Source organism: Macrotis lagotis, chromosome 1, assembly GCF_037893015.1.
Source record: "Macrotis lagotis isolate mMagLag1 chromosome 1, bilby.v1.9.chrom.fasta, whole genome shotgun sequence".
Lineage (NCBI taxonomy): Eukaryota > Metazoa > Chordata > Mammalia > Peramelemorphia > Peramelidae > Macrotis > Macrotis lagotis.
Window position 1 is genome coordinate 136,341,695 of NC_133658.1, and position 19,214 is coordinate 136,360,908.

General features: G+C 34.1%; 1 protein-coding gene and 1 long non-coding RNA gene across 14 annotated transcripts in view; one reads left to right on the top strand and one right to left on the bottom strand.

Moving 5' to 3' along the window:
• The window catches only part of UNC5D (unc-5 netrin receptor D), a 789,424-nt gene that overhangs the window by 381,423 nt on the left and 388,787 nt on the right, over positions 1 to 19,214 (top strand). The window contains exon 1 of one of the 10 annotated variants that reach the window (XM_074208669.1): positions 18,450 to 18,507. The exons of the other annotated variants lie outside the window; for them this stretch is intronic. The gene's annotated coding sequence lies outside the window, so the exon portion shown is untranslated. Of the gene's footprint in view, positions 1 to 18,449; positions 18,508 to 19,214 lie in introns of those variants that run through there. 10 annotated transcript variants of the gene reach the window in all.
• LOC141503464 (uncharacterized) overlaps positions 1 to 19,214 on the bottom strand; it is a 45,334-nt gene that overhangs the window by 14,845 nt on the left and 11,275 nt on the right. For 2 of the 4 annotated variants that reach the window (XR_012472855.1, XR_012472853.1), the window contains exons 2-3: positions 11,676 to 11,782; positions 10,424 to 10,539 (exon numbers count right to left, since the gene is read on the bottom strand). This is a non-coding gene — a long non-coding RNA (uncharacterized LOC141503464). The remainder of the gene's footprint in view (positions 1 to 10,423; positions 10,540 to 11,675; positions 11,783 to 19,214) is intronic. The other 2 variants (XR_012472857.1, XR_012472854.1) reach the window with 1 other exon arrangement.

Genomic DNA, 19,214 nt, shown 5'->3' on the forward strand with positions numbered 1-19,214 from the left:
AAAATCCTGTAATCAGGACAAGCCAACAATTTATTAGTTAATGTGGACCCTGGTAGAAAAATTGGTTAACTCTTTTCTATGATAACTTTATTCTATGTCCATGTCTTGAAAGTAATTTTACCATTCAAAAACATAAAACTCTATACATTAAAGGGAGACTATAATGAGAAGAGGCTCAGTGTCAAGAAATTTTGGATTTATCCCCTCAAACTTCAATCCTTCATTTTATGTCATTCATATTAGGTCTTCCCCTTCTCCTCCTCCCCCTTTTAAATAATACATTCTAAAACTATAATCCTACCTTTTTCTTTCTTTTTTCTTTTTTTTCTTTTTTTTGTTTTTACAAGGCAGTGGGATTAATTGACTTGCCCAAAGTCATATAGCTACATAATTATTAAGTGTATGAGATCAGATTTGAATTCAAGACCTCCAGGGCCAATGCTCTATCCACTGCATCCAGCTAGGTGTCCCCTCTGCCTTTTTTCTTAACTGACTAGGAAAATGCCACTAATCTAAAAAAGTTCTAAATTTGCAAATTTCTAAATTCCTATTTTATAGAAAAATTCTTTGTCCTTTTCCTCCCTCTTCCTCCTCCTCTTCCTCCTTCAGCTATTATGTAACAATCATTCACTTGCCCAATCCCATCACTAATGTATATGGAATTTGAAGAAGGAAATTTTATCCTAGTGGCTATTGCAAATTGTCTTTTGTCATCCTTCTATCTTAAGGTAATGAATAATGTGAGACTTCTAAATAGATTTTCATTTATAAATTGTTTTAGTCATTTAAGAGCTACTTTTGTTCATCATTTGAATGACACTCTTCATTAGGATTCAGACTTGGGCATTGATGAATATTTTAAGACTCTAGAGTGAGTGGGAACCCACATTCTCTGCAGTTGAAGATCCCTGAAATCCACTTGACCTTTTCATTCAACATACTAATTCTACTTCCAATGCTATGATTCAAACCCACTCATTCACATTTTTCACATTTTTCCATTTCTGTCATTCCAAGCTTGAATTTCATTGTTTGACTCTTCTTTCTCAACAGTTTTCTTCATCAATTCCCCTTATTCACTTTCACCTAAATTAAGCCCTCTCTGTCTTGACCCTACCATATTATTACTATGTAATGATCTAAATATGCTCTCCCATCTCCCACTGTAAGGATTTCGGAATTTCCTCAGTCATTCAAATCAAACTTTCTAAGATTACTAACTAGTTGAACACTTTACGAGTTTCTGGGTAAGTTGCAAGGCAAGTTAACTCTTTAGTCTGATTTGATTTAATGTTTACCAAGTTGAAATTTTAGCAGCTGATATATTTAAAGAAATAAAAGTGGTAGATAAGATTAAATATTTGATTGAGGCTTCATATGAGTAAATTTTGATTGGGTTTAATTTTGGTCTGAAAGGGACTTTAGAGATCATATATTCCAGAGGTAGTGTATAGTGTAGAGCAATGCAAAATTCTACATTTGGAATCAAAGGACGTTATTTGGAATCTTAGATCTAGCACTCTTTACCTGTAAAAACTTGGGTTAAAACATAATATCTCAGGGGCAACTAGGTGTCCAGTAGATAGAGCATGGACCCTGGAGTCAGGAGGACCTGAGTTTGAATGAGACCTGAGATACTTAATAATTACCTAGATGTGTGGCCTTGGGCAAGCCACTTAACCCCATTGCCTTGCAAAAAAAAGCTATGCACAAATTTGTATGCCTTTGGACTTAGTTCCAAATTCTTTTTCAGAATGGTTAGGTCCACTCACAACTCCACCAATAGTGCATTAATGTATCTATTTCTTTTCTCCTTCCCTCTTGGTATATGTCATTTCCTTTTATTAACATGTTAGCTAATGTAATAGTTATGGGAAAGGTTCCTCAGAGTTAAAATAATTGCTATTTCTATATCACTAAGTCATCCCTTTTAAAATTAAGTTAACATTTTGAAAATCTAAAATCTATTCTATCATCTCAAATTTTATTTTAATTAGGTGAAAAAGCAATGAATTACATCAAATGTATATAGTTATAGTATAAGCAAGTTTGGTTATTAACAAAGTCATTCAGTTCTGTCTGTCCTGATATGTTCATAAAGAATTTACAAATATGGTCTATTATATGTTACGCATTGTAAATATAAGTGACACTTGTTTCATTAGACATTACATTCTTCTGTGAATCACTGAAATGTGACCATTACCTGGTAATAAAGTTGTTGCCTGTGATAGTAGAGGGCAACTAGAAAAAAAGGGGAGGAAAGGCTATTGGAGGTTGAGGGTAAGATGGAATTCCCAACTATTATACCTACTAGCCATGTGGCCACAGGCAAATCCCTTTTATGCCTTCGTGCTCCAGGTAACTCTCAATGGTACTTTTGGAAGACTTTCCAATCTTCATCAGTGGAAGGAATTTATACAGAAGGAATTTTTCCACAGAGAGGGATACAGTCATATCTTAGATGTGGGGGAGAGAGGGAGAGAGAGAGGGAGAGAGAGAGAGAGAGAGAGAGAGAGAGAGAGAGAGATGGATCAAGGGGGACTGGATGAATGAAAAGATAAATTATAGATAAATAGGTACACATGTATGTATCTATACATGCATATATCATACATATAATAGTAAATATGGATGCATACATATATGTGAATTTTATATGTAGAATATGTACATACAAATATATAGTATATTATGTATGAAATGTGATGATGATGTTTACATATTCTATTCATATCACTTATGAGGAAGATTATGACATCAGGGAGATGGTGCCATGACATGCATGTTAATTTTTTTGAGTGACCTCACTTTCTCCTCCAGAGTTATCTGAGCCCAGTGGCTAATCAAGTCAATTAGAGATAGCCTTAATGTAAAGCAATCATGGTTAAGTGACTTAAGTCACAAGAATTTGAACTCATCATCCTAACTTCAGGATCAGTGCTCCAGCCACTCGGCCAGTATACACATAGATATGCATGTATAATCATATTTGCATTTAAATGCATAGGTGTAAACATATGTAACATGTGTGCATAGTAGGTATGTATATATGTGAATATGTATGTATGTATATATATATATATATATGTTATATAGATATATAACCCAGTTCTTGATCTTGTGATTCCCTACTTTTTTTAAGAAAGAGCTTACAACCTGCATTTGCAGCAGACTAGAAACTTCAAGCAAACCCAGGGCCTACATCCATCTTGAAGGTTTGTTCTTTCCCTCTAGTCATAACAAGTGCAGCACATTCTTCAGAAAGTGACTCTGAGAGTCCTTGGACACTGGAGTTATAATAAGATGGGGAGTTTGCCTCATCAATCTCACATGATTCTGTAATGTGAATGCTGTCAAGGAAGCACTTTGTACCTCTGAAGCAAGTGAATTCTAAGATTGCTTGACCATTTTGCCTACTTTTCACCTTCTTTATATCTTTAGAGCACTGGGGGTGTTTGGAAAGGAAATAAATGCTGTTTTGTGCTGTGTTTATATTTTCAGTCTCTGATCTTAGTCCTAGGAGAGATATCTGATATATAATGAAATTATTTCCAAGATTACTTTTAACAATTGAGAGGTGTAGGATTATAAACGTTGTCCTACCCCGCTCCCACCAGAGTGAGGGTTCCTGATTTTTAGGGAAGGAGAATTAATGAGAAGAGTCTAATATTTGTTTCACTAGTTCACATTAGTTTTGAATAATCAATGTCCAAAGTATTTTTAATTACTAATTCACTTAAATCAAGGGTTCTAAATGTGCCAGCGTATGTGTTTGTGTGAGTGAGTGTGTGTATGATGGACCCTTTAGAAGTAAGATGAAGTTATTTCAGAAACATCTATTTAATATTTATAAAATAAAATACATGGACCTATGAAGGAAATCAATTATATTAAAATACAAATAAGTTCCCAGACCTCAAATGAAAAATTCTTGGCTTAGAGAAACATAGATTGTGCCAGTGAATTTAATTTATGTACTTCAGACATCTATCTTAGAAGCCTCATTGAGGCATGAAGGTTATGATCTTTGCCTGGCAAATACAGACTTTAAAAAGTCTATATACCTTGGAAGGACTATGAGTACAGACCCAAAGATATGCCAATATGGGTGAATACGTCTATTGTCTAAAGTTCAACCTAGCTAAGTTTAAAGGGATATCATCACTAGAATACTAGGCAATTCAATTTTTTAAAAAATTAACAGAAGTTCCCAAAGGTGATCTACTAAACTATGTTGTTGTTGTTTGTCTTCTATTTTCAAAGAAGATCATGACTTCAGGGATCTGATGCCAAGACAAGAACATAAATTGTATTTGAGTGAGAGTGTACTGTGGTAAATCACCAACCTCCCTTTCTCCTCCAGAATCATCTGAATTCAGTGGCCAGATATGAATCAGTACTTCTGGAAATGGCATGATAACACAATCAGGGTTAAATGACTTGCCCAAGGTCACATAGTTAAGACTATATTTGAACTCAGATCAAACAGCTGCTCACCAAGTAAAGTCAAACTTGCTATTGTGATAATCAAGAACCTCTGCAATCTCTAACTTTTCAGTCTTAGCTCAATCAATTCCCTTTCATATATGTTTCAACAAACAAAATTATCCATCATCGTGCCTAAAGCCCAATGTATTGTCAGGTTTTTCCTTTATTCATGATAGCTATCCTGAAATATCCTCACTTTCCATACCTGTTAAGATTTTGCTCATCCATCAAAGAGATGTTCTTCATATTGGAAGGTAAAAGCTCCTTGGGGGCTGTTGTCCTAGGGAGGCTGAGCCTGACCAAAGTATTGTGAGATCAACCATTTGGAGAGTAGAAAGACAGATTCTATCATCCCTTTCTGAGAAAGAAAAACTTAGAGCTTGTTTCCCAAGCAAAAATCTTGTGACTCTATCCCTCAGCACCTTCTCATGCAGTCCTTTACTCTGCTGCATAAACTCTCAACTTTTCCATAGTCTGCATCCTAGTTCATTTCACATCCTTCTTAAAGACTTGATTTTGATTTTTGGTGCAATGTCTAATATGTAAGAGCAATGCCTGCCTCTTTTCATTTTGGACTGGAAAACATGAGTCACAATGGATGAGCCAGCGTGGACAGATTGTAGTTCCGACATCACACTAACTTTTCCACTAAACCCACTCATTCTGAAAATTCTTTACTACTGTTGAAAATGCCACCATCTTTGCAGGACTTCATATATTCACAAGTTCAGTGTCATTTTTCATGACATTTCTATGTAACCATGGATCGAGATCTAGGCCTATAATCAAAAAGATCTGAGCTCAAATGCATCATTATACATTTACTAGCTTTATGACCCTGGGCAGGTAAATGCCTCAGTTTCTCCAAGTGTCAAATTTTGATAATAATAATACCTGTAACTCCGAGTTGTTGGGAGGGCCAAATAAGGTAATATTTTAAAATTTTTTAGCATATTGTGAATCATATAATAAACATTTACTTGTTTTCTTCCTTCTTTATTCCACAATATTTATATTTACAAATCTTGTCACTTCAATCTTCAAATCTCTCAATCTTTTCTTACATAAACATGAACTTATTTCAAGTCCTCATCATCTTTTCTTTAGATTATTGTAATACCTTCCTAATTGGTTTTCCTGTATTAAGTTTATCCCCCATTCCATTCCATCTAATAAGAAGTATCAAAGTGATTTTACTAAAATGTAAGTCTATACATATAACTCGACTCAATAAAATCCAGTGATTCTCTCTAGGATTTATTGTATGTAACTTTATAATGTGCATGATTATTAGTATACTCATATATTCACATAATTTTAAAAATAAGTATATGTTTACATACACACTCACATATTTATATATATAATCTTATGTATTCGTGGTCTTTTATGATATAGATGCAAAATGATTAAAACATGGAAACTGCTGCTTTCAATAACAACACAATCTACCACTTTCCCTAATCTCACTAGTTCAGTAATGTTCTTACCCTTTGAACTTTATCTTTATCTTGAAACTCTATTGAATGTATTACATAATATTGAGTATTACAGCTATCTATATATTCTATGTCCCACAAAGCTGCCAACTGGGGCAAATGCATCTAAACTGTGGGTCACTCACCCTTAGCTCCAAGCATAATATTCTGAACATAATATGGTTTAATAAATATTTAATATATAGAATTAAAATTATAAGGTTAAATATTTGTTTAAGTTGCAGATGGAAATTAAGTTAAGAACAGCATTATCACTGGATTTTTAAAATAGATTTTTTTTATTTTATCTGATTTTTATATTTCATTTCTTTCTCTCCTTGTCTACCCAGTGAGTTATCATTATAACCAAGATTTGAAAAGGAAAAGTGATTTTTAGCAAAACCAATAAACTATATATTCAGTAGTTCACATCTCTAGTCCCCTACTTCTGCAATGAAAATGAAAAAGTATTTGTTCTTAATTCTTCCCTGGGATCAAGCTTAATTATTCTAGAGTATTCAGTTTGATTTTTTATTCTCTGTTTACAGTATGGTAGTCACAATGTTCTGAATAGAATTAGAAGATGGTTATAATCCTAATTTCATTACTTTTTATCTATATGATTGTAAATAAGATCAATTTTATCTATGCTTCAGTATTTTCCTTCAGAAAATGAGGAGAATGGACTAGATGATCTCTCAAATCCCTTCTTGTTCTGCCTTACTTATGGGAGTTTGAAAAATATGAACTGGTGGACTGAAAATTCAATATGAATAAGTGGAATGTAATGGCAGAGAAAGAGACCAATACTACCTTAGTCTTCCATATAAGGCTTAATGAAGTGAATATAGGAATTGAAATTTATTAGGTACTTTACCTCAATCAGAAAACAACTAGAGTTTTATCTTATGTTCAGTGTGCCTTAATTTAGGAAGGTCATTGAAAATCTTGAGTATATTGCAAAGTTAACTTCCATGATGGTAAGAGGATTGGAGATGCTACAGAAGAAAGATTAATAGAAGGAACTCATGATTTTTAGTGTGGAGAATAAAAAACATAGCAGTCAGCAATAAACATTCATTAAGCATGGACTATGTTACAGTCACTGTGCTGTTAGACATGGGAAGAAAGGAAGGACATCACTTTTTTTCCCTTCAAGTATTGAAGACTTTTCATGGGAAAGGAGATAATCAAAATGTTCTTCTTTGCTTCAGAAGGCAACACTAAGTTGAAGTTGTAAGTTACAGAGAGGCAGATTTTGACCTATTGAAGGGAAGACAAAGCCAAAGTAAAAGCACGGATTAACTGTATACAAGCTCTAAGTGGAAGATGGATTTTCTTGGGGAGATGCTCTTCACATAGGAAGAGGACTATTCATCAGTAATATAATAAAAGTATTCTTGGTCAAGTTAGGGATAGATTAAATGAATTATGAAATTATAACCAAATCTGAGATGCTGTGTGCTGCCATACATATGGAAATCACAGACCTTTTGAAGAACTGAAGAAATAAAAAAATGCATTTCATGTTTTTCAATTTTCTTTTGTTTCTTTTTTGTTTGTTTTTCTGAATCTTGATCAGGAATATCATGTAAAGATCCAGGAACTCACTTGAGGTATTATAGAAGCTAGCTCGATTAAGGCTTTTGCAACTGTAAGCCTTCAGGTTATTTTTTCTTCATTGGGAACGCTGTAAGTAGCATTGCAGCTTCCATCTTGATGCTATGAGTTAGTGATTGTAATGTCATTCTTGTCAATAGCCACTGATATTATTGCCTCATTTTATATCTATTCAATCATCTGTTCAGATAATTATTCTTCATGTCTGGGCACAGCAATTCTATATTTCTAGTTATATCCTAGTGTAGTCGTATTTCTCATTTATGCTGATATTGGCTGGTTTTCTCTCCAGAGCATGAAAGGAATTCTCTGTCCCTGCACTGACATTGGCTTTTGTTGAGTCTTGACACTGTTACTATCATTCCTATTCCAGATCCTTTCCCACTGGAGCATGCCCTCCTAGAACTGAAATTGAACAATTCTAATGGACTGGTAAAGAAATAATGCACAATGGGGAACATCAGAGGCAAGATGGGTTTTCAAGACATCTTCCCCAAAATGAAATACAGTGGCAGTAGCTCACACAGAGTTGTCTCTGTAACATGCTAATTATGTTGTATTAAATGGATTTTTTGCATTTCTTTAATTTAAAAAAATGAATTATGCTAACTAAAATTTTTCTCCTGTGATGTCTCAGTGAGTCATGAAATTCTTAAATCAGTTTTTGGGAGGGTGAGAAAACATATTTGTATACAAAGGTATAGAGAACAAGACACTGGTCTTAGAGCTAAAAGACTTTTCAAGACTTGTCTATCATTTCTAAGACCTCTGGCAAAGAAATGTAATTCCTGGGCTTTTGTGCTAAACACTTTGCAAATATTAATTCATTTGAGCTTCACATGAACCCTGGGTGATAGGTGCTGTTATTATTATACTCATTTGTAGTCAATAAAATTGAATAAGCAGAACTTAAGTGACTTGTTCAGGTTCACAAAGCTGTTGAATGTCTGAAACACATTTGAGGACCTCAGGCCCAGGACTCTATCTCTACAATGCTTTTTGGTTGTCTCTAAAATATCTCTGAGAGGTAGCATGAAGTAGAAGAAGGAGAGTTGACTGTAGTATCAGGAATAATTACAGTATAAAAAGCTAGTGCAAGATTTGTGAAACACACATTTATTATCTTCTCTTAGAAAGGCCAGGTTAAAATCTTGCCCCTGACCCACACTTGCCTCTTGATTCTGGGCAAGTGACTTGATTTCTTAGTACCTGACAAGTTATTCTTTCTGAGATTAATTGTAGATTTGCATTGGTAAAAAAGATTTCATCACTAATTGTTCCCTACAACAGTGAAATCTCAGGTTCAGATGAACTCAGCTTAAAAAAAAAACTTTTAAACTGACTATTTCAAATGAAATCTGAGGAAATATTTTAGAAATTGTAGACTTTACTATAAGCAAGATGTAAGTTATCATCTATATGCCAACTTAGACTCCACAGGACATTGAATTAGTACAATTAGCAGCTGGGTTCCTTCTCCCCCAAACTTTCTGTGCTACCAAACCCTGCTCCCCTCCTGGTTAAATATTTATCCTTCCTCCTTATTCCTAATCTGGAAGGAGAAAATACAAAAATTTTCCTAGTCTCATACTCGTAAACCTATTTTTATCTTCTCATTTGTGTAGGCCCTTCCATTCTATAGCTCTCCCCCATTTAACATAATTCTTCACACTGTTGGATGAATTGCAGGTGTCCAATTATAAGCACTTTTGTAAAATGGAAAACTATCAGACAAGAAGGCATTCTGGGCATTTCTACTTACACTCATACTTTACTCATTGGTCCCCTGGCACTCTGACCACTTTATTGATGCATATTAAAGATTTCTGTGCTTTATTATCTACCTTATTAGTAAAACTAGAACCTTTCTATTCTCCCAATGGCTTATCCTCCAATATGTATTGTTATTCATTCCTTTGAGGATCAAGTCCATTCTTTGCTTGGGTGGTCAATGTTACTTCTGGGTTTTATATTATACATGAAATGAAGGCAAATGTTGTTCTAAATCGAGTATATGGCATTTGATTAAGCAATGTGTATTGCTTCTCTCAATTTGACTGTGAGTGTTTTAAAGTCAGGAAATATTTTACTCTCTATTTGTGTCTCTAGTTCTTGACACAGAGTTATGCACATAGTCATGTTTTGTTTTGTTTTTATTCATTCAGTCCTTCATAATGAGAGCCAAGATTTTTTCAAATCCTTTTGAGCTCACATTTGGTTCCCCAAAAGACATGGAGGAAGAAGAGTTAAAAATGGTGGTGTGTTCCTTCAAACACTATTTGCTTCCTATCTCCTTCCCATTAAGCAAGCCTGGCTCTGTGCCTTCTGCTTTCTTTGAGGATCACCTTTAAGTCCTAAGCAATGGTTCTGCCCTTGGGTGGCATAGTGGCCCATTTGATTGATTGTTTAATATCTCCCCCAAACATCCAATGAGTGTTAGTTCTTTTCTTTAATTTCAAAAATGGTTCACTAGTGATATAGGTCATTACTGTTCTCCTGACCCAGACCTGGATGTCAACAAAATTAAATGCTCACTATAAGCGGTAGATTTCTTTGAACTAACTGCCCAGTGAAGATAAATAGCAAAATGTGGGTGTTTCCCAGCCAAAGCAGGGTAGATGTGGTTGTCTGTTTCATATTCATTTGTACTTGGTTGGGTGGTAGGAGGATGCTGAGGTAGCTAAATCATCAAATCACATAATGCAATTACAGCTACTTTGTTAGAGTGCTCTTTTTCCCCCCCCTTTCTTGCTGACAGCATTCATACCACGTTTCACCCCAGTGCAATTAAGCTGATTAGGTAATATTAAGGGACTCAAGTATTTTCTTTTTACCTTAAAGAAGTCAAATGGCACATACTGGAGGCAGAACCTCAGGTACTTTCATTTCATATATAGTATAAAACCCAGCAGTAATGTTGACCACCCAGAGAAAAAACACGGACTTCATCCTGAAAGGAATGAATAGATTTGGCATCTCCTATTTCAATTTATGATACTGTTTATGAATAAAGAACAAATAAAACATTCAGGCATTACGGAGGTTCTTCTCCTCATCTACAACTCTAAGTTTTAAAATTATCACATTTCTAGTAGAAGACATTATATTAGAGAGTCAGAATGGAATAAAGGAGCAAGAATTGTAATTAAAGGACCTGGATCTGCATCTCTGTTATTTACTACCTTGGGGACCTTAGCAATCTGTCTAATATCAGTAGGTACAGCCAGGTGGCTCAGTGGATAGAGGATTAGCTCTGTAATCAGACAAAATTAAAATCAAATTTTGCCTCAGGTAAAATTTGCTAGTTGTGGCAGCTAGGTGGCACAGTATATAGAGCACTGGCCCTGGAGTCAGGAGGACCTGAATTCAAATTCAGCCTCAGACATTTAATAATTGCCTAGCTGTGTGACCTTGGGCAAGTCACTTAACTCCATTGCTTTAAATAAACAATTTTTTAAAAACAATTTACTAGTTGTGTGATGCTTAGCAAGCCATTTATCCTCTGATTACCTCAACTTCCTCATCTCTAAATAAAAATATAACCTACCTTCCAACGAGGTAATATTTCTAAAGCACATTATAAACTTTAAAGCACTACTTAAAGGTCAGGTATTATTATCAAATGTTATTATTAATCTTTAAAAATAAATGGATTAGAGTTTTGATAGTCTCTAAGAATCTTTCCAGCTTGGAATCCTATATTAAGCTGATTCCTTTCTTTGAACTAAAATTAGGGTACAAGATGGGACGGTTCTTTTCTTGCTATAAAGCAAGTTCCAGGAAGGCATGAGTATGACAATTTGTTCTTGTCAGGTATCTGCTACAGTGTAGTGACTCCTGTTCATTGATTCAGGAATGTGAAGCAGCATCTATATCTCTCATGGACAGTCTGGGAAACAAAGTAGAATATGCCTTTCAAGAAAATGTCATGTGTTTCTCTAGGTCCTGATTGACTCTTTCAATGCAGCTCAGAGCCCTTTTCCCTATCAACTCTGCCCCCATCTTTCTGTTATTCCATTAAATGAGATGTCTTTTCCCAGGGGAAAGAAGGAATGTGTTGTCCTTTACTGTGTAGATTTCACTTACAAAGCAGGTGCCCACATGGAGTCAGAGAGGGTCCAATTTTCACTACTGGCTGCCCGATAGATTGTCAATCTTGATGAAATACTGAGTCCCGGCAGGCTTCACTAGATCTGTGTATTGGAGGAAATAACAAAAGAAATATCAGATTTCACAAAGTATCAAAGTATCATCCTCACATGCATGCTTTGTGTGACTTCCAAAAGAAGGACTTGGTGGTGCAAAGGAGGTTCCCTCATTTCAAAAAGGGACTTGAATCCATGGTATAAGAAATTTCAAGGTACTGGGGATATTTAGACCTAAATTTAAAAAGAGTCCTTTAAGGGCCATGTGGTATAAGCATTAGGTTTATTTTTTTTGATTCCAGAGGCCAGAATCAGGAACAATTATCAGAAAGTGACATTTTTAATCTTGATTTTAGGGGGGAAAGACAAAAGTATAAACAAAAACTCTCTAATAATTAGAATTATTTAAAAAGTAGAATGGATTGCCTTGAGAAATGGTAGATTCTTTTTCCTTTGAGGACACCAAGAAGTAGCTGGGAAACTTTCAGGTATATGATAGTGAAAATTTCCATTATGTATGGATAGAACTCATGACTACTGAGATGCAATATTAAACTGATTCTCTGAAAAAAGAAAAAAATATGCCCACAACATACATTTGTTTGGTCTACGTCAATAACATTTCCTCTGCCACTTTTTGGTGTTAACAAAAACATTAAAACAAGCCTTGTTTTGTAGTGTTCACAGCCAATATGACCTGGATCCAGCACATTTCTACTTCTGACTATCAAATTTTATGGTAATACTTTGAATGAAATTAAGGTTATAAAGAACAATTAAATAACTTCTAAAATATTTTGAAAGACATATATATAATATTTTCAGTAATAACAATAGCTAATATTTGTTCAGAGGGAAGGTGACAAAGGGATTAAACATTAATATTTGTACAATATTTTTGTACATGAAATTAAAAATTTATTATGAATAACTTGCTACTCTTTAAAAATATATTATAAAGTTATATAAGTTTCTTTTTTCTCTTTTTTTCTCTTCCTCCCTCCCCACATGAATGGTGGCTATCATTAGACCCAAATATGTACATATGTATATAAACATACATATATATATATATATATATATGTATATGAATACACACACCTATATCTATGTAAAATCTATACATACTTCTATACTTCAATTCTTTCTCTGGACACAGCCTCTTCCTTCATAGGTTCTTTGTAGTTAGTGTATTTATAATAGTCGAAATTACTTAGTGCTCAAAGTTGTTCTTAAAAACTATTGCTATTACTGTAAACAATTTTCTCTTGGTTCTACTCATTTTGCTCTTTATTATTTCATGCTTCTATCTATGGTTTTTCTATAATCAACAATCTCATTTCTTATAACACAGTAATATTCCATCACGATCATACACATCAATTTGTCCAGCTATTGCCCAATTGATGAGCATATCTGCAATTTCCACTTATTTGCCACCACAAATAGAATTGCTATAAAACTTTTGGAATATATGTCTTTTTTTCCCTTTTCCCTAATGATCTTCAGAAATAAAACCTAGCAGTGATCTTATTTATCCAAAGCACTACAAGTATTTTATGGATATTATATAATATTATATAATATTAAAATTACATAATATGGATATTATATAATAATAATAATAGCATTTGTGGTATTTCTAGCATTTGTAGAGTATTTTAAGTGACGACCATAGTAATTGTCTGAGATCAGATTTAAGCTATCCACTGAGTCAGCTGGCTTTTATTCTTAACATTTTAATAAAAAATAATTGGCCTTTATGTACTTTTGTTTCTTTGGTTGGTTAGTATGGTAATACTAGTGTGTTTCTTTAGTATAAGAAAGTCCTATTGAGGTACTTCCAGTAGCAGTGCAACTTTTGTGTTTACAGAATAGCCAAGTGTTAACCCAGGTTCAGAAAGCTAGGATATATTGGGCATGGTTTGAACTTAGGTTCCTAACTCTGAGATCAGTTATTTCTCCACTCTGCACACTTCCATTCCTTGATAGCAAATTTATAATTTTAGAAATAAATTACATACATTAACATTTGTAGATTTTATATCATTGTAGAGATTTGCCAAGAGCTTTTCCCACAACATACTTGTTAAGTAATCTATGTAAGTATCATTATCCCCATTTGTTAATAATAAGGAATTAGAGACTCAAACCAAAGATGCAATTTGCTCATCATTTCATAACTAGTGAATGCCCAGAACTTGTATGACCTGGTACAAGTCAATTGATTTCCTTGAGTCTCATTTTTCTCATTTCTGTAATGCAAACACTAAACCTGATGAAGTCTATGGCTCTTTCCATCTATAAATTCCAGATTTGTATCATGTTAATTACCATAAGAACCAGGAAGGAATCTAGGTCTCTAGGCTCCAAATGCAATTCTCTTTCCAATACATTTCAATCAAACTCTTTGAAGTCCTTCTAAAGAAGGTATTCTTTCAGCTCAAGGTCTATTAAATGTTACTTTTGTTTGAAAACAGACCTTCCTTATAACCTTTCCCCTTTTAAAAAAAAAACTAAAAATTATTTTTGACCACATTTATTTAGCAAACTTGCTGGATACCAAATTAGCTTAAAGGGAAATTTAATCATATTTTAATCCTGTCAAGGTTCCCCCAGAGTCCATACAAAGACTTTAGAGATGTGAAGTCCTACATCTTCTCTCCTTTCCCAAATGTTTTTACCCAGAAGGTTCTTGTGTGTGTGTGTGTGTGTGTGTGTGTGTGTGTGTGTGTGTGTGTTTGCAAAAATTGGTCATGCTAAGCATGCCATTCAACTTCAAAATGACATGTCACTATGATTCAAATTTCAGAAGAGGTATCTAGAAGCTTATAATCAAGCTTTTTAAAATATGACCTGACACAGATACAGACCTACTTACATCAAGAAAGAATGTGTCATTTGTTTGTTGTTTTCTTTCCTCTTTCTATTTCTTTTTGAATGTCTTAACATGATTGAGATTCTCTATTATAATAGCTTGTATAACATTGAACACAGAGCTCTTTCTAAGAGGTAATTTCTAAGAATGAAAAATATGAGAATGCCATTTGATTATTTTGTTTTCTGTCACTCATGGTTTTATTAAAACAACCATTTTATGTAAATATGAATGGCCTTCTTCTTAAAAAATGTCAGTCAGAAATGAGAAGAAAAAACAATTAAAGATAAAACCTTTCCAAAATCCTGCTGTTTCAAATGAATTTGAAAACTTGTCAAAGCATATTCATACACAAAAAGACACATAAACAAAATGTATGCACATGTATGCTCATGTAATGCAATGGATCATAAAGAAAGAATTAAGAAGCTTCCTTGTATCAGCTGCAATCAATAATTGAGGTCAGAAAGAACATGTGCATTAGTTCAGGAATCTGGAAATAAATATCTTTCAAAAAGTGTTGTCTCTTTCCTCAACAATATTTGCCCCTGTGCCATCCACCTCAACAAATAAAACTTCACACCATGCAACAAAGAAACTTCATTCTTTCTCTGAATACTTTCTGTAACAAGTCACAGTTTCTCAAAGGTCATCTCTGGATTCTGTCCTTGGAAGAGAGATTGCTTTAAGAAGAATTACAAAGTCTATATCAGAGTGACTTATTGGTTTCCTCCTATGCCTACATGTACAACAACTTTACTAGATTGTCTTCGTAATGAGTACTGTAAGACTTCATGTCTCAAGACTAAGGCATGGCACAGAAGATGACTTGATACAGAGCCATTGCATCTATGGTTTTAATCTAAAAACTACTTTTGGCTATAATCTTGGGGTCATATGACCAATGGTGAGATTCAGTTGATTTGCACTGGCTCAGCAGAATGGATAACTAATTTTATGTTCAATTCAGCAAACTGGTTGTTAATTTATTTGAATACCACTACTGCCTATGACCCTCCATCTAGAGAGACAAGAGACCTCAGAAAGGTAGAAACTCAAATAGGAGTTATTAAGGAGTCCTTCTGTATCAGATACTGTGCTAAGCCCTGGAAAGATAAAGGTAAGGATAGTTCCTTCAAAGAATTAACATTCTATTGGAAGAAGGCAGTACATAAAAGGGAGAGAATGGTGTAGGAGAAAAACAAAATCCTATTTGGAAAAGGAACTGTAGATAATAAGAAATGACTAGCCTGGGATACTACTTAAATGGATTTTATAAGGAATAGCCATCTAATAAGAGGGAAAGATGACAGGAGTGAAGAATATTTCCAAGGGGTTAATTCTAGTGTTAAAATGAGTCTACATGATGAAGATTTGGGCCAAGGTAGAGAAAATTCAGGACAAGGCATGGAGACTTATCCATCTTCTTCTCCACTCTTATCTCCATTTACCCCACCACCACCACTACCATAGACACACCTCCTATAAATCTGTCTTTTGGATTCCATTATATTGGTCTCTCTTACAGCAAAAAACCATCTTTCATAAAGTTTTTTTCTTATTTTAGCTACTTTAGAAGCTTTAATTTTTTGCTTGGGGGATTGGAGTACATGGAAATACAGTATAGGAAGATGCAGTTACCTGCACTATCTGGTACATCAAAAGAAATAACTTACCTGACCTTCCTATAGCATTTTAAAATTTCAAAGATCTTCCACTTAACATCACTACTTTTGATTTTCACAATAATTCTATAAGGCAGGGGGAGTAAGAATCATGATGCTATTTTAGAGAAGGGGAGAAATTCAGCTTAAACAAGTCAGTGATCTAGCTAGTATTCTGTTATCCAAATCCTGTAGACCTTTAAAGTTAAAGTTCAATAGGGAAAAAGAATAATCAGTTACTCTTAATGCATGCATATAGCCTATATTTATACATGTGGAATCATATATTCTTAATTCAAGTTTTCTGTCCAGATTAGTGCCTGGGAAACAAAAGAATTTTAGACATTTGGGAGACTATAGACATATATTTTACAAAAAGGGAAACTGAAACCTAATAAAACAAGGCACCATTCCAAAAGTGACAGCAACTGAAGGTATGAGCTCAGAATTGAACCCAAATCCAAGATTCTTTCATCTATAACACATTACTTATTGAAATATACATTTTATCCTAAGTATCTCCAAAATCTGGAACCTTTCCTTTAGGGTAAGAGCATGACCATTAAGATTTATGTTTCATTTTAATTTAGTTTTCACTTTTTAAGAAAAATTCCATAAGGGTTACTGATATACTCAGTTAACTAGTATCTTAGTTGGCTTCATATGAAATCCAAGATAAGTAAGGTGAAATTTGTAAATATACCAATATAAAGAATTTCCATTTTTATTAGAGGAAGGAAAGAATGTAAAATGATTTCAGTGCTCAAAAATAAAAAAATAAAAAATAGAGCTTTAATGGGGCCTAGGGAAAGAATATACATTTCATAAATTGCATAAAATATTTTGTATGCAAAATTCTGGCTGTTGTAGCACATTAAATGGGTACAAATGCACTCCCTATCTAATTAGGTAACCATATGGAAACAAGTCACATTTACATAAGCAAAAAGCAGAGAATGCAACTCTTTTTAGGTGATGCAACTTGAGCTTTGAAGACATGGTTTATAAGAGACTAGGGTTGTAACTATCTTGCTGTAGGCCAGTATATTTCCAGACAATGAAATAGAAGTGCTATTTCTAAAGGCCATCATATGCAGATTGGTATGGCAGGAAGGGACCAAGGGGAAAAAGTAGTAAGTTTGAAACCTATATTATATTCTTGTTTTTAAATCTTTTTTTAATTATTTGAGCTAGGCAAATAATTATTAAGTTTATCCACTATAGGCAACCCCACCCCTTGCTCCCTCATACCCCTAGGAGTACAAAGATTCTGATGTCATGGAGCTTACAATATAACATGAACAAAAGTAATATGTGTAAATATCTTTGATGCAAGGTAAACAAGGTAGCCTAGTTGAAGAAGCAGGGGGGGGGGGGGGAAGAAGGAAAATGGAAGAAAGGAAGGAAATAAGGAAGGAAAGAAGAGAGAGGAAGGTAAAAAGGAAGAAAAAAAGAGGGATGAAGAAAAGTAAAAAAGAAAGATACATTTATTTAATAGCATTATGTGCTCAGTGCTTTACAAATATTTTCTCGTTTGATCCTCATAAGAACCTGGAATATAAGTGCTATTTTTTAATACTTATTTTACATTTGAAGAAAAGGAGTCAAGTAGCACTTAAATGATTTATCCAGGGTCACACAGCTAATCTGAATCTGAAGCTGGATTTGAACTCATATCAGTACTCTATTCATTGTATCATTTAGTTCCATGTGGGAAACTCAGGAGGGAAGAATGGTGATATACCAGGCAGGTCAAACCATCACTACCTCCCTTTCCTACCGATGGATAAAGCCCAGTATCCTGAATCTGAAAATCTTAGAAACAGAAGTTCTATCCAATTTACTTATGCTGCTTCAAGTCTTTCTCTTGAAGGAATCACCAATGGTAATGATCACTACAATGAAGGGCCCCAATTTTCATAAACTTAACCAAAAATTAAAAACTTTGAGAAGGATAGTACCCCAGACTATGGACCTTACTTCCATTTCCATTTCTATGTCATTATTCTGCAAAACAAACTTATGAAGATGTGGTCTAGCAACTGTAGCTGCAGCTACTGCAGACCTAGAAAAGAAATTTCTCATTACCAAAGTCCCTGGCACTATCAAATAGTTCAACATTAGTAGTGGAAATGATTTTATCAGTGAGAATAACATTAAAGAAGATTCAATACATATTCTCAGCTGCTGCACCCTAACATGGGACCTTTCCTGATTTCTCTTATTAGAAGGTGAGTTCCTTGATTTCGGTGGCTGCTTATCTTTTAATTTTATCCCAAGTGCCTAAAGCAGTGCTTTGCACATAGTAAGAGCTTAACATGTTTGTTTGTTTGTTTGTTTGTTTGTTTGTTTGCTTGCTTTTTGGTTGTTGTTGGCAGCTTTTTTTTGTTTTGTTTTGGTTTGCTTTAATTTCTTTCCAAACTTTTCTTAAAAGTACAAAGGAGAGCTCTGGGCAAAGGTATGTAAGAAAACTGAGGTGAAAAAATATCATTTTTCACTTGGAAGGTCAGAAGAGATTCATGCAGGAGGCTGCATATAAAGACAGAGATTTGAACTTTTGGGGGCAGTCCATTATGGACATGGAGAATGTATGGAAAAAACATAAAGAGGCGAGAAAGGACTGAACAAAAAAAGAGAAATGGGCAACTGAGTGGTCCAGTGAATAGTTCTGTAGTCAAGAGGACCTGAATTCAAATTTGGCCTCAGACACTTGATACTTACTAAATTTGTGAGTTTGGGCAAGTCACTTAACCCTATTGTCTTGTAAAAAAAACAAACAAAAAAGAAATTAACAAAAAATAATAGACAGTATTTCATTTTGGATGACATATATTGTGTCCAAAGAGACATAATTAGGATCATAGATTTAGAAGTAAAAGGGACTTTAGAGAATGTTTATAATAATCAAAACTCTTAATTTTGTAAAAGACTAGATTTA